Below are 16661 nucleotides of genomic sequence, written 5' to 3'. Positions count from 1 at the left end.
TTGTCATATATGGCTGCATCTTATTCGTGTAGTGTACCATCGCATGACCAAATTGGGATTTTGGACGTGCTGTTAGTATGTGTTTCAATCATGTTCTGTGATTATGCTATTTTTTTCTATTTGGTTCCTAGCTTGGATCACATCCCCAGGTTGTGAATTGTTAGAGTTGTGTCGAATATTATTGTACAAGTTAGGTTACAATTGAACTTGGTTTAGAACTGTGTGTAGACAGGGTAGGAGTCGTGTCCAAGTAGGACACTTGTATCCTAGGCCTCTCATATATATCGGGGATAGACACACGATGTAACCTATGCCAACATAATAGCACGGGCATGCGGGGGGAGCCGGCGGCGTGTGCCGGCGCCCGAACGGCCGGGGTGCGGTATTGTGACGGGGTCATGGGGAGGAGCGCCCGTAGTCATGCCCCGGGGATGTAGCCATGATGGTGAACCTCGTTAACAAATCTCGGTGTCATGCTGGTGTGATTGCTTGGTCCTCGGTAGATCGACAGAGTGCCTCGAATTTATTCTAACATGTTTGCTTCTGCATGGAGTAACAGGATTCTAGTGTGTTTGGTAATCTGCCAAGCTACATGCTGGTTATCTGGGAATGGATGCATAGTGTGTGTGCTGTCCCTACTGTTAGATGTGTATAGCCCTTTTCGGTTTATCCCCATTGTATAAGGGGTCTTTTGCACTTTACCACACATGTACATGTATTGGCCTCTGGCCCTCTTGAGAATACAGTTGCCATTCATTCAACATGGTATCAGATGCCAGGCTAGCTCCTCTCTCCCGCACGATGCAACTCCGTGCGCCTCGTTCCTAGCCTGCTACTCTCCGGCCGTCTGACTGGTGTCTCTCCGTCCGGCTGCTGTCCTGTCTCCGTGCTCCACCTCGTCCGGCCGCCGTTCCGTCCGGCCGCTGTCCCGTCTCGCCACCCTGGCCTCGCTGCTTTGTGCTGCCCGTGGGCTGCTCTGCTGGCTCTTCTCCAGCGCCAAGGACAGGTGCTGCGGGGCTGCTGGCTCTCGATTCGGTTTGGATCGAGCCCCCCTTGCGTCTCCACTGCTCCTTAGCGCTGCTCTGTCTCTCTCAATCCAGACTCGGGGGTTCTGGTTCGAGCGGGTGAGCCTCATCCCCGATCCAGATCCGTTGACTGCAAAAAAGCGACATATCTCAGTATGTCCTCTTCGGGCTATGTGGCTGTTCCTCGCTGCTCGGTGATCTTTGATGGCACCAACTATGCTGAGTTTGTGGGCTTCATGCGTATCCATATGTGTAGTCTTCTGCTGTGGGGCGTGCTCTCTGGCGAGGTAGCTTGTCCGCCCTGTCCTGTTGCTCCAGTGGCTCCTGTTCCGCCGGTTCCACCGGTGCTTGCTGCTGATGCTTCTCAGGCTGATCGTGATGCAGCCAAGGCCCTTGATGACGCTGCAGTTGATGCTTATGATCAGCAGGTATCTGCATATTCTGATGCTCTTTCTGTCTATCGGGATGATATGTCTGCTTACACTCAGTGGTGCAATGATGATGCTCGAGCTGCTGCCGTTCTCACTGCGAGTGTCCTTCCTCAGTTTGCTTCCGAGTTCATGGGCCTCGGTACTATTGCAGCGATGTGGTCCTACCTCTGTCAGCGCTATCAGCCCTCTGGCGATGCCCTATACCTCTTTGTGGTGCGTCAGGAGCATGCTCTCCAGCAGGGTGATTCGTCTGTTGATGAGTTCTACTCGCAGTGTTCTGCCATCTGGCGTCAGCTTGACTCACTGAGGACAGTTGTTTGTGGAACCTGCCGTTGCTGTCAGACTACGCGGTCTGACTTGGAGTTTCAGCGGGTCCATGAGTTTCTATCTCGTCTCCGCTCTAAGTTTGAGCCCAGACATGCTCACTTGCTTGCTCGTGGTCGTGTTCCTATCTCGGAGGTGCTTGCCGAGCTTCGTGCCGAGGAGACCCGCCTTTGCTCTGCCGGTTTGCTGGTGGTCCCGTCTGTATTGGCTGCTCGGGCTCCAGTGTCGTCCGCTCGGCTCACTGCTCCCCCGCTCCTACCCACGCCTTCAGGGGGGGTGGGTCGCCTTGCTTATGCTGAGAAGGGCCGGTCACGACGTGACACCTTCTGTGGCTACTGCTCTCGGCTAGGTCATCCCAAGTCTGATTGCCGTGAGAAGAAGCGAGACCAGAGGCGCTCCTCTTCCAGTGGGACTCCTGGATCTTCCTCGACTCCGTCACTCACCGACCATGACATTGTGAGGCTCAAGCATCTCTTGGCTTCCTCAGGCTCTTCGTCGACTGGTTCCGCTGCTGCTGTAACTGCATCCACCTCTCCATCACCGCAGGCATCTACTCAGTCAGGTACATCTTGTTGGAAATATTCCCTAGAGGCAATAATAAATTAGTTATTATTATATGTTTCATTGTTCATGATAATCGTTTATTATCCATGCTAGAATTGTATTGATAGGAAACTCAGATACATGTGTGGATAAATAGACAACACCATGTCCCTAGTAAGCCTCTAGTTGACTAGCTCGTTGATCAATAGATGGTTACGGTTTCCTGACCATGGACATTGGATGTCGTTGATAACGGGATCACATCATTAGGAGAATGATGTGATGGACAAGACCCAATCCTAAGCCTAGCGCAAAGATCGTGTAGTTCGTATGCTAAAGCTTTTTTAATGTCAAGTATCATTTCCTTAGACCATGAGATTGTGCAACTCCCGGACACCGTAGGAGTGCTTTGGGTGTGCCAAACGTCACAACATAACTGGGTGGCTATAAAGGTACACTACAGGTATCTCCGAAAGTGTTTGTTGGGTTGGCACGAATCGAGACTAGGATTTGTCACTCCGTGTAAACGAAGAGGTATCTCTGGGCCCACTCGGTAGGACATCATCATAATGTGCACAATGTGACCAAGGAGTTGATCATGGGATGATGTGTTACGGAACGAGTAAAGAGACTTTGCCGGTAACGAGATTGAATAAGGTATCGGGATACCGACGATTGAATCTCGGGCAAGTATCATACCGATAGACAAAGGGAATTGAATACGGGATTGATTGAATCCTCGACATCGTGGTTCATTCGATGAGATCATCGTGGAACACGTAGGAGCCAACATGGGTATCTAGATCCCGCTGTTGGTTATTGGCCAGAGAGTTGTCTCGGTCATGTCTGCATGGTTCCCGAACCTATAGGGTCTACACACTTAAGGTTCGATGACGCTAGGGTTATTAGGAAGACTTGTATGTGATTACCGAATGTTGTTCGGAGTCCCGGATGAGATCCCGGACGTCACGAGGAGTTCCGGAATGGTTCGGAGGTAAAGATTTATATATGGAAAGTTGTTGTTCGGGTTTTGGGAAAAGTTCGGTTTTTTCCGGTATTGTACCGGGAAGCTTCCGGAAGGTTCCGGAGGATTCCGGAGGGGTCCGGAGGTCCGGAAATAGTTCCACCACGTCCAATACAGCAGCATGGGCTTTAGGGGGGGCCTAACCTTAATGGGCCAAGGGCACCAGCCCCCCAAGGCCCATGCGCATGGGAGAGGGGAAACCCTAAGGGGGAGGGCCTCCACTTGACTTGGGAGGCACTCCTCCCCCCCTTGGCCGCCGCCCCAACCCTAGATGGGATCTAGGGGGCTGCCCCCCTCTCCCCCACCTATAAATAGTGGAGGGGTGGGAGGGCGGCCACACCCTTGAACCTGGCGCAGCCCTCCCTCCTCCTACCTTCTCCTCCTCCTCCGTGGTGCTTGGCGAAGCCCTGCCGGAGAATCACAAGCTCCTCCACCACCACGCCGTCGTGCTGTTGGACTTCTTCCTCAACCTCTCCCTCCTCCTTGCTGGATCAAGGCGTGGGAGACGTCTCTGTTCTGTATGTGTGTTGAACGCGGAGGTGCCGTCCGTTCGGCGCTAGGATCATCGGTGATTTGGATCACGACGAGTACGACTCCATCAACCCCGTTCACTTGAACGCTTCCGCTTAGCGATCTACAAGGGTATATAGATGCACTCTCCTTCCCCTCTTTGCTAGATTACTCCATAGATTGATCTTTGTGATGCGTAGAAAATTTTGAATTTCTGGTACGATCCCCAACAGTGGCATCATGAGTTAGGTCTATGCGTAGTTTCTATGCATGAGTAGAACACAAAGCAGTTGTGGGCGTCGATATTGTCAATTTACTTGCCGTTACTAGTATTATCTTGATTCGGCGGCATCGTGGGATGAAGCGGCCCGGACCGACCTTACACGTACTCTTACGTGAGACTGGTTCCACCGACTGACATGCACTAGTTGCATGTGGTTAGCGGGTGTCCGTCTCTCCCACTTTAGTCGGATCGGATTCGATGAAAAGGGTCCTTATGAAGGGTAAATAGAAATTGGCATATCACATTGTGGTTTTCGCGTAGGTAAGAAATGTTCTTGCTAGAAACCTATAGCAGCCACGTAAAAACTTGCAACAACAATTAGAGGACGTCTAACTTGTTTTTGCAGCATATGTCTTGTGATGTGATATGGCCAAAAGGATGTGATGAATGATATATGTGATGTATGAGATTGATCATGTTCTTGTAATAGGAATCACGACTTGCAGGTCGATGAGTATGACAACCGACAGGAGCCATAGGAGTTGTCTTAATTTATTTATGACCTGCGTGTCAACATAAACGTCATGTAATTACTTACTTTATTGCTAAAGTGTTAGCCATAGTAGTAGAAGTAATAGATGAGGAGACAACTTTAAGAAGACACGATGATGGAGATCATGATGATGGAGATCATGGTGTCATGCCGGTGACAACGATGATCATGGAGCCCCGAAGATGGAGATCAAAAGGAGCAAAATGATATTGGCCATATCATGTCACTATTTGATTACATGTGATGTTTATCATGTTTTACATCTTATTTGCTTAGAATGACGGTAGCTTAAATAAGATGATCCCTCGCAATAATTTCAAGAAAGTGTTCCCCCTAACTGTGCACCATTGCGAAGGTTCGTCATTTCGAAGCACCACGTGATGATCGGGTGTGATAGATTCTAACATTCGAATACAATGAGTGTAAGCCAGATTTACACACGCAATACACTTAGGTTGACTTGACGAGCCTAGCATGTACAGACATGGCCTCGGAACATGGAAGACCGAAAGGTCAAACATGAGTCGCATAGAAGATACGATCAACATGAGATGTTCACCGTTGATGACTAGTCCGTCTCACGTGATGATCGGACACGGCCTAGTCGATTCGGATCATGTTTCACTTAGATGACTAGAGGGATGTCTATCTGAGTGGGAGTTCATTAAATAATTTGATTAGATGAACTCAATTATCATGAACATAGTCTAAATTGTCTTTGCAAATATATTGTAGATAAATAGCTCACGTTGTAGCTCCCTGTTTCAATACGTTCCTAGAGAAAGATTAAGTTGAAAGATATTGTAAGCAATGATGCGTACTAGGTCCGTAGTCCGAGGAGTGTCCTCACTGCTACACAGAAGGCTTACGTCTTTGATACACCGCTCGATGTGCAAACCCCTACAACGTCGTCTGTGGATGTTGTGAACACCTGACAGACACATCCTGATGGCTACTTGATAGTTTAGTGCACCATACTTTATGGCTTAGAATTGGGATTCCAATGACGTTTTGAACGCCATAGAACATATGAGATGTTCCAAGAGCTGAAATTGGGATTTTAGGCTCATGACCGTGTTGAGAGGTGTGAGACCTCTGACAAGTTCTTTTGCCAACAAGATGGAGGAGAATAGCTCAGCTAGTGAGCATGTGCTCAGAATGTCTAGGTGCTACAATCACTTAAATCAAGTGGGAGTTAAACTTCCAGATAAGATAGTGATTGATAGAGTTCTCTAGCCACTATCACTAAGCTACTAGATCTTCGTGATGAACTATGACATGCAAGGGATGGAGTTGATCTCGGAGCTGTTCGCGGTGCTTAAGACCGCAAAAGGTAGAAATCAAGAAGGAGCATCAAGTGTTGATGGTTTAACATGACCACTGGTTTCAAGAAAGGCAAGGGCTAGAAGGGAAACTTCATATGGATGGCAAACCAGTTGCCGCTCCAGTGAAGGAACCCAAGGTTGAACCTAAACCCGAGACTAAGTGCTTCTATTGTAAAGGGAATGGTCACTGGTAGCGGAATTACCCCAAATGCATGGTAGATAAGAGGGCTGGCAACTTCAACAAAATTTATACGTGTTATTGATGTGTACCTCACTAGTACTCCTGGTAGCACCTGGGTATTGGATACCAGTTCAGTTACTATTATTGGTGACTTGAAGCAAAGGCTACGACTAAACGGAGACTGGCTGAGGGCGAGGTGACGATGTGTGTTGGAAGTATTTCCAAAGTTGATGAGAGCACCATTGCACGCTCCATCTGCCTTCGGGATTAGTATTGAACCTAGATAAATGTTATCAGGTGTCTACGTTGAGCATGAATATGATTTGATCATGTTCATTGCAATACGGTCATTCATTTAAGTTAGAGAATAATGGTTATTCTGTTTACATGAATGATACCTTTCATGGTCATGCACCCTATGTGAATGGTTCATTGAATCTCGGTCGTGGTGATACACATGTTCACGCCAAAGGATGTAGAGTTAATAATGATAGTACCACTTTCTTGTGGCACTGCCGCTTAGGTCATATTAGCGTAAGATGCATGAAGAAACTCCATGCCGATGGATGTTTGGAGTCACTTGATTTTGAATCACTTGACACATGCGAGCCATGCCTCATGGGCAGGATGACTAAGACCCCGTTTTCAGGTACAATGAAACAGGCAAGTGACTTGTTGGAAATCATGCATGCTGATGCGTGTGATCCAATGAGAATTGAAGCATGCGGTGGATATCGCTATTTTCTCATCTTCACTGACGATTTGGGTAGATATAGGTATATCTACCTAATGAAGCACAAGTCTGAAACGTTTGAAGAGTTCAAGCGATTTTAGAGTGAAGTTAAGAATCATCATAACAAAGAAGATCATGTTCCTATGATCTGATCAAAAGGGGATTTTCTGAGTTATGAGTTTGGCAATCACTTAAGACATTGTGGAATTGTTTCGCAGTTGAAGCCACCTGGAACACCACAAGGTAATGGTGTGTCCGGACGTCGTAATCGAACCTTATGAGATATGGTGCGATCTATGATGTCTCTTACCGATCTACCGCTATTATTTTGAGGTTATGCATTAGAGACAGGTGCATTCACTTTAGATAGTACACCATATAAGTCCGTTGAGACAACGTCGTATGAACATTGGTTTGGCAAGAAACCAAAGTTGTTGTTTCTTAATGTTTGGGGATGCGATGCTTAGGGCATCAGCCGGAGAAGCTCGAACCCAAAAGCGGACAAACACATCTTCATAGGATACCCAAAGGTGACAAGTTGGGTATACCTTCTATCTCAGATCCGAGGGCAAATTGTTTGTCGCTAAGAACGGGTCCTTTCTCGAGAAGTAGTTTCTCTCGAAAGAATTGAATGGGAGGAAGATACAACTTGATGAGGTTGTCGAACCTTTACTTCAACCAGAGAGTGATGCAACACAGAAGGATGTTTTCTGTGGAGCCTACGTCTGTTGAATAGGAAGTTAATGATAGTGATCATGAAGCTTCGGATCAAGTTGCTATCGAACCTCATAGGTCGACAAGGATATGTACTACTCCTGAGTGGTACGGTAATCCTGTCTTAGATATCATGTTGTTAGACAACAATGAACCTACGAGCTATGGAGAAGCGATGGTGGGCCCGTATTCCAACAAATGGTTAGAAGCCATGAAATCCGAGATAGGATCCATGTATCAGAACAAAGTATGGACTTTGGTGGACTTGCCCGATGATCGGTGAGCCATTGAGATAAATGGGTCTTTAAGAAGAAGACAGACGTGGGTGGTAATGTTACCGTCTATGAAGCTCGACTTGTGGGAAAGAAACTTTTCACAAGTTCAAGGAGTTGACTACGATGAGAATTTCTCACCCGTAGCGATGCTTAAGTCCGTCAGAATCATGTTAGCATTAGCTGTATTTTTCGATTATGAAATCTTACAGATGGATGTCAAAACAAGTTTTCTTACCAGTTTTCGTAAGAAAAGTTGTATGTGATACAATAAAAGGTTTTGTCGATCCTAAGGATGCTAAAAGGTATGCTGGCTCCAGCAATCCTTCTATGGACTAGAGCAAGCATCTCGGAATCGGAATATATGTTTTGATGGAGTGATCAAAGCTTTTAGGTTTATACAATGTTTGCTAGAAACTTGTATTTACAAGAAAGTGAGTGGGAGCACTACAATATTTCTGATAAGTATATGTGGATGACATATTGCTGATTCGAAATAATGTAGAATTTCTGGAAAGCATAAACGGTTGTTTGAAGAGTGTTTTTCAAAGGCAGACCTGGATAAAGCTGCTTACAAATTGGGCATCAAGATCTATAGAGATAGATCAAAATGCCTGATGATACTTTCAAAGAACGCACACCTTGACATGTTTTTGAAGGAGTTCAAAATAGATCAGTCAAAAAAAGGGGTTCTTACCTGAGTTGTAAGGTGTGAAGTTGAGTAAGACTCAAAGCTTGACCACGGCAGAAGAAAGAGGAAGGACGAAGGTCGTCCCCTATGCTCTTGTCATAGGCTCTATACGGTATGTCATGCTGAGTACCGCACCTGATGTGTGCCTTGCCACATGTCTGGCAAGAGGGTGCAAAGGTGATCTAGGACTGGATCACCAGATAGCGGTCAAAATTATCCTTAGAAGAATAAGGAAATGTTTCTCGGTTATGGAGGTGATAAAGAGTTCGACGTAAAGAGTTACGTCGATGTAAGCTTAACACCTATCCGGATAGCTCTGAGTAGAGATACCGGATACGTATAATGGAGCAACAATTTGGAATAGCTCCAAGTGGAACGTGGTAGCAGCATCTATGATATAAAGTTTTGCGAAATACATAGGGATCTGAATATGGCAAGACCCGTTGACTACAACCTCTCGGACAAGCATAACATGATCAAACCCATAACTCATTGAGTATTAATCACATAGTGATGTGAACTAGATTAGTGACTCTAGTAAACTCTTTGGATGTTGGTCACATGGCAATGTGACATGTGAGTGTTAATCACATGGCGATGTGAACTAGATTATTGACTCTAGTGCAAGTGGGAGACTGTTGGAAATATGCCCCAGAGGCAATAATAAATTAGTTATTATTATATATTTCATTGTTCATGATAATCGTTTATTATCCATGCTAGAATTGTATTGATAGGAAACTCAGATACATGTGTGGATAAATAGACAACACCATGTCCCTAGTAAGCCTCTAGTTGACTAGCTCGTTGATCAATAGATGGTTACGGTTTCCTGACCATGGACATTGGATGTCGTTGATAACGGGATCACATCATTAGGAGAATGATGTGATGGACAAGACCCAATCCTAAGCCTAGCGCAAAGATCGTGTAGTTCGTATGCTAAAGCTTTTTTAATGTCAAGTATCATTTCCTTAGACCATGAGATTGTGCAACTCCCGGACACCGTAGGAGTGCTTTGGGTGTGCCAAACGTCACAACGTAACTGGGTGGCTATAAAGGTACACTACAGGTATCTCCGAAAGTGTCTGTTGGGTTGGCACGAATCGAGACTGGGATTTGTCACTCCGTGTAAACGGAGAGGTATCTCTGGGCCCACTCGGTAGGACATCATCATAATGTGCACAATGTGACCAAGGAGTTGATCATGGGATGATGTGTTACGGAACGAGTAAAGAGACTTGCCGGTAACGAGATTGAACAAGGTATCGGGATACCGACGATCGAATCTCGGGCAAGTATCGTACCGATAGACAAAGGGAATTGAATACGGGATTGATTGAATCCTCGATATCGTGGTTCATCCGATGAGATCATCGTGGAACATGTGGGAGCCAACATGGGTATCCAGATCCCGCTGTTGGTTATTGGCCGGAGAGTTGTCTCGGTCATGTCTGCATGGTTCCCGAACCCGTAGGGTCTACACACTTAAGGTTCGATGACGCTAGGGTTATTAGGAAGACTTGTATGTGATTACCGAATGTTGTTCGGAGTCCCGGACGAGATCCCGGACGTCACGAGGAGTTCCGGAATGGTTCGGAGGTAAAGATTTATATATGGAAAGTTGTTGCTCAGGTTCCGGGAAAAGTTCGGTTTTTTCCGGTATTGTACCGGGAAGCTTCCGGAGGGGTCCGGAGGTACGGAAATAGTTCCACCACGTCCAATACAGCAGCATGGGCTTTAGGGGGGCGCCCTAACCTTAATGGGCCAAGGGCACCAGCCCCCCCCAAGGCCCATGCGCATGGGAGAGGGGAAACCCTAAGGGGGAGGGCCTCCACTTGACTTGGGAGGCACTCCTCCCCCCCTTGGCCGCCGCCCCAACCCTAGATGGGATCTAGGGGGGCCGGCCCCCCTTTCCCACCACCTATAAATAGTGGAGGGGTGGGAGGGCGGCCACACCCTTGAACCTGGCGCAGCCCTCCCTCCTCCTACCTCCTCCTCCTCCTCCATGGTGCTTGGCGAAGCCCTGCCGGAGAATCACAAGCTCCTCCACCACCACGCCGTCGTGCTGTTGGACTTCTTCCTCAACCTCTCCCTCCTCCTTGCTGGATCAAGGCGTGGGAGACGTCTCCGTTCTGTATGTGTGTTGAACGCGGAGGTGCCGTCCGTTCGGCGCTAGGATCATCGGTGATTTGGATCACGACAAGTACGACTCCATCAACCCCGTTCACTTGAACGCTTCCGCTTAGTGATCTACAAGGGTATATAGATGCACTCTCCTTCCCCTCGTTGCTAGATTACTCCATAGATTGATCTTGGTGATGCGTAGAAAATTTTGAATTTCTGCTACGATCCCCAACACATCTTCGTGGGTTCTGGATTCTGGAGCCTCCTTTCATATGTCTTCTGATTCTTCTGTGCTGTCTTCCCTTCAACCTCTTGATTCGCCTATTAATGTTTCTTACTGCCGATGGCACACCTCTTCCTGTTACTAGTCGTGGTCTTCTTTCCACTCCATCTTTCTGTGTTCCTAGTGTTTCACATGTTCCTCGCCTTACCATGAATCTTTTTTCCGCTGCCCAACTTACTGATTCTGATTGTCGTGTCATTCTTGATACCGACTCTTGCTCCATTCAGGATCGTCGCACCAAGACTTTGGTTGGTGCTGGCCCCCGGCGCCGTGAGTCCGAGGGCCTTTGGGAGGTTGACTGGCTTTGTGTTCCTTCCGCTGCCACTACTTCTGCCAGCTCCCATGCTCTTGCTGCCTCTTCGTCTGCGTCCTTCTAGCAGTGGCATCATCGCCTTGGTCACATCTGTGGCTCTCACTTGTCTTCTTTAGTTCGTCGGGGCCTCTTAGGGTCTATATCTGGAGATGTTTCCTTACATTGTAATGGTTGCAGACTTGGCAAACAGACTCAGTTACCTTACCCTACTAGTGAGTCTGTATCTCAGCGTCCTTTTGACTTAGTTCATTCTGATGTCTGGGGTCCTGCTCCCTTTGATTCAAAGGGTGGTCATCGCTACTATGTTTTGTTTATTGATGATTTCTCTCGCTACACTTGGCTCTACTTCATGAAATCTCGTAGCGAGGTTCTCCCTATATACAAACGTTTTGCTGCCATGGTTCACACCCAGTTTGCCACGCCCATTCGCATTTTTCGTGCTGACTCCGCTGGAGAGTATATCTCTCAGCTGTTGCGTGGTTTTCTCGCGGAACAGTGTACTCTTGCCCAGTTCTCATGTCCTGGAGCTCATGCTCAAAATGGTGTTGCCGAACGAAAGCATCGTCATTTGCTTGAGACGGCTCGTGCGCTGATGATTGCTGCTTCCCTTCCACCCCATTTTTAGGCCGAGACTGTTTCTGCATCCACCTATCTTATCAACATTTAGCCATCGACTGCTCTGCAAGGTGGTATTCCTCTGGAGTGTCTCACTGGTCGCTCTCCTGACTACTCAGCTCTTCGTATGTTTGGATGTGTGTGCTATGTTCTTCTTGCCCCCCGAAAACGCACCAAACTGACTGCTCAGTTGGTTGAGTGTGTTTTCCTTGGCTACAGTGACGAGCACAAGGGCTATCGATGTTGGGATCCAGTGGGCCGTCGCTTGCGCATCTCGCGTGAAGTGACATTTGATGAGTCTCGTTCTTACTACCCATGTCCTTCTTCCTCGAGTTTCTCTGTGGACGACCTTTCTTTCCTTCTTCTTCCCAATACACCCTGCTATGTGCCTCATGTGTCACCTCCTCCTCTGCCACCTCCCATTCCTTCTCACTCGCCACCGACACCATCCTCTCCATCCTCCTCCTCCACCTCTCTACCATCATCTCTCGTCCGTCGCCCTCTCTCACCGTTTCCTCTTCACTATACTCGTCGCTCTCGTCCTGAGGATGTCTCCTCTGATGAGCCTTCCACCTCTGGTTCACCTCTCACGCCTCCCCCGGTTCACAACCTCCGTGCTCGGCCTCGCCCCCCGCCTGATCGCTACTCCCCTGATCGGTATGGCCTCTCTATTATTGCTGAGCCCACTTCCTATCGGACTGCCATGACTCAGCCTGAATGGCAGCTTGCGATGGCCGAAGAGCTTGCTGCTCTGGAGCGCTCTGGCACCTGGGATCTCGTTCCCCTTCCTTCCGGTGTCCGTCCCATCACTTGCAAGTGGGTCTACAAGATTAAGACTCGCTCCGATGGTTCTCTTGAGCGCTACAAAGCTCGCCTTGTGGCCCGTGGTTTTCAGCAGGAGCAGGGGCGCGATTATGATGAGACATTCGCTCCTGTGGCCCACATGACCACTGTCCGCACTCTTCTTGCTGTGGCCTCTGTTCGTCAATGGTCTATCTCTCAACTTGATGTTCAGAACGCTTTTCTCAATGGCGAGTTGCATGAGGAGGTTTATATGCAGCCACCCCCAGGGTACTATGCTCCTGATGGTTTGGTCTGTAGACTCCGCCGCTCCCTCTATGGTCTCAAACAGGCCCCTCGCGCATGGTTTGAGCGCTTTGCCTCTGTGGTGACTGCCGCTGGGTTCTTGCCCAGTGATCATGATCCCGCGTTGTTTGTTCACACGTCTCCTCGTGGTCGGACTCTTCTCCTTCTCTATGTTGATGACATGATCATCACTGGCGACGACTCTGAATACATTGCCTTCGTTAAGGCTCGCCTTCGCGACCAGTTTCTCATGACTGATCTTGGTCCCCTTCGCTATTTTCTTGGGATTGAGATCTCCTCGACCTCTGATGGCTTCTACATCTCCCAAGAAAAATATATTCAGGGTCTTCTTGCTCGCGCTGCTCTTGGTGATGAGCGCACTGTTGTAACTCCCATGGAGCTCAATGTTCAGCTTCATGCCTCTGATGGTGACCCTCTCCCTAATTCCACTCGCTATCGTCACCTTGTTGGCAGTCTTGTCTATCTTGCTGTTACGCGTCCTGACATCTCCTATCCTGTCCATATTCTGAGTCAGTTCGTTTCAGCCCCCACCTCTGTCCACTATAGTCATCTCCTCCTTGTTCTACGATATCTTCGTGGCACGATCTCTCAGCGCCTTTTCTTTCCCCGCTCCAGCTCTCTTGAGCTCCAGGCCTACTTTGATGCTACCTGGGCTAGTGATCCCTCTGATCGACGCTCACTGTCTGCTTACTGTGTCTTTCTTGGTGGCTCTCTTATTGCCTGAAAGACCAAGAAACAGACTGTAGTTTCTCGCTCGAGTACAGAGGCTGAGTTGCGAGCCATGGCTATGCTGACGGCTGAGGTGATCTAGTTGCGGTGGCTACTTGAGGATTTTGGTGTGTCTGCTGCTACCTCGACTCCCTTATTGTCAGACAGTACTGGTGCTATCAGTATTGCACGTGACCCGGTGAAGCATGAGCTCACCAAGCACATCGGTGTGGATGCCCACTTTATGCGTGCTGCTGTGCAGGATCAGACTCTCGCTCTTCACTATGTGCCCTCTGAGTTACAGTTGGCAGATTTCTTCACGAAGGCACAGACTCGAGCACAGCATAGTTTTCTTCTCTCCAAACTCAGTGTTGTCGATCCACCATGAGTTTGAGGGGGGAGGGGGGGTGTTAGATGTGTATAGCCCTTTTCGGTTTATCCCCATTGTATAAGGGGTCTTTTGCACTTTACCACACATGTACATGTATTGACCTCTGGCCCTTCTGAGAATGCAGTTGCCATTCATCCAACACCTACTTGCTCATCCACCATGTTTGGCAACCTAGTGCCCCGTGTTATTATGTCTCGTGCCCTCATGTCCCTACGACTGATTCTTTTTAATTGCTCTACTGGGGAGAAGATCCATCCGTATGTATGTAGTCTGGAATATACGTACGTGCGGAGCGAAAAGAATTTGCATTCATTTTGAGATCGTCTGTATGAACAAGAACAAGAGGATATATATCTTGAAATATTATAACAATGGCTTAGCATTTATATTCCTTGTAGAATGTGGCACTCTACTATGCGCCACCACGGAGTGCAAGCTAGGGACCCCCCCCCCCGGCGGCATTCCTTTTAAAAAAATGTATAGTTTACAACAAACGAGAGTTTCAGGGCACTGCTCTTCACAATCTGTTTTGTGATCAGATTGCCCGCCCGAACGATTAGGCAGGATCATCAGGGGCCTAGATGCGCTTAGCGAGTTTCACGGTGCTGCTCTTCACAATATGTTTTGTGGAAGTCGTCCATCCATCCTACAGCAGCATGCAAGCTACGGTACCAAGCGGCTTTCCATGCCCATCCATTCATCCTGCTCCTCTATGCGGTATACCTGGCCATGGGCAGCCCGGCCCGACCCGACCCGGCCCGAAAAGCCTGACCCGGCCCGGCCCGACCTTGTCCATGGGCCGGGCTCGGGCCTAGGTTTTGAGCCCGAAGCCCGGGCCGGGCCGGGCCCGGGCCCGTCGATTTTGCCATTTAAGGAAGAGGCCCGGCCCGTGGCCCGAGGCCCGACGGGCTTTTGGTGTGATGGGCCGGGCTCGGGCCTGATTTTAGGTCCGACAGCCGGGCTGGGCTGGGCTGGGCTCGGGCCTGGATTTTTTGCGCCGGGCTTTGGTTGGCCCGGCCCGAAGCCCGGCCCGGCCCGAGGAATGGCCAGGTATATGCAGTACCGATAATCCTACACCTACTTTAACAAGCTACGAAGGGCTACATAAGTTTTCAATCTAAACCTATCCCCTCCCTGATTTTAACAGGATGGGCCCCTTGCCGTACTGTGTTGCCTAGTCTATTTTCTCTGCCAGCTAGCGCTTCATCCATCCATGGATGGATGAGGTGTCCAGTACAACTTTTGACCAGCCGTCGTCTGTTCCTTTGTCACTGTAATTTTCCACTTGCCGGTCAGGACTGACGAACGGTACGCTATTTGATTTCTCTTTCCAAACGATATGGTATTTAATTTGATTTGATTTTACATTAATTATGATTCATTCCTTTCCTAACTTCTTCCTTAAATCTCGGCATGGTTATTTTAAAATATTTTGTTTGTGTCCAATCGTGAGGAGCAATGCTTCCTAAACTTTCTTTGCTTCGTACTCCCTCCGTTCCTTTATACGAGGTGTATTTGCTTTTTCAGAAGTCAAATGAGTGCATATTTGACCCATTTTTTACGAAAAATATATCAATATCCACAATATGAAATTTATATTATTGGATCCATCAAGAAAAGCAGTTTCATACTTTATCTATTAGGTATTGCAAATGTTGTTCATTTATTCTATAACCTTCATCAAACATGCAAATGGTTGACTTGCACGGAAAAGCAATGCACCTTATATTCTGAAAATGGAGGGAGTATGAAACAAGATTGTTGCTTCCTATTATTTTCTTTTGCTTCGTACGAAAAGAAGTTTTCAACCGCTAGGATTTTTTTTCTTCCTACACTATTTTCAATCGCGAGGATCCTTGCTTCCAAAACTTTAGTTTGTTTTTCTTATTTGTTTTGGAATGTTATCATTTGTTTGGATCAAATTGCTTTCATATGCTTAGAGTTTGCACAAAAACTGTAGATTGCTTTGGTCTTGTTACAATTCTTTGAGACTATTTCAGTCTTGTAATTAGAAGTTGTGTCCAACATATTTTGTTTGAGCAGACAAAATATGTTTCACGCGTCAAGAGAATTGTTTGGAGTGTATGGGTCACATGCTTCCGACAAAGTAAAAAATTATTTCCATCAAACATTACATAAAGAAAAATAGAAGTTGCTTCTGTAAGAAAATACAACTTGCTTCATAGGAATTCCAAATTTGCTTCCATATATAGAAGTCCCTTTGAATAACAGGAATGTATCACGGGGTTAGGTTTTTACTCATCTCCACACGACACAAACACCACCAAGAATGGTCGCGCATCCTTCCACATACAGCCAGTTCAAGAGGTTTTCACACCCTTCCTGACTAGTGGTCCACCTCGATGATGATGATGGCACAATGAAGAGCAGAACCAACAAAGCACACCTCGACGACATTGTCGGATGTAGAATTTGATGAATGTGGGAGCAAGCAATGGCAATGACGGTTGAATTGCACAAAAATGGCTAAATGTATATACATATGCACTAGTAAAAGTAAATCTGCAAATTGCTTGTGAGGGCATTGCCCCCATGACCCCCACACTA

This window comes from Triticum dicoccoides, chromosome 2A (genome assembly GCF_002162155.2).
Source record: "Triticum dicoccoides isolate Atlit2015 ecotype Zavitan chromosome 2A, WEW_v2.0, whole genome shotgun sequence".
Taxonomy (NCBI): Eukaryota; Viridiplantae; Streptophyta; class Magnoliopsida; order Poales; family Poaceae; genus Triticum; species Triticum dicoccoides.
Note: the sequence above shows the minus strand (reverse complement) of the source record.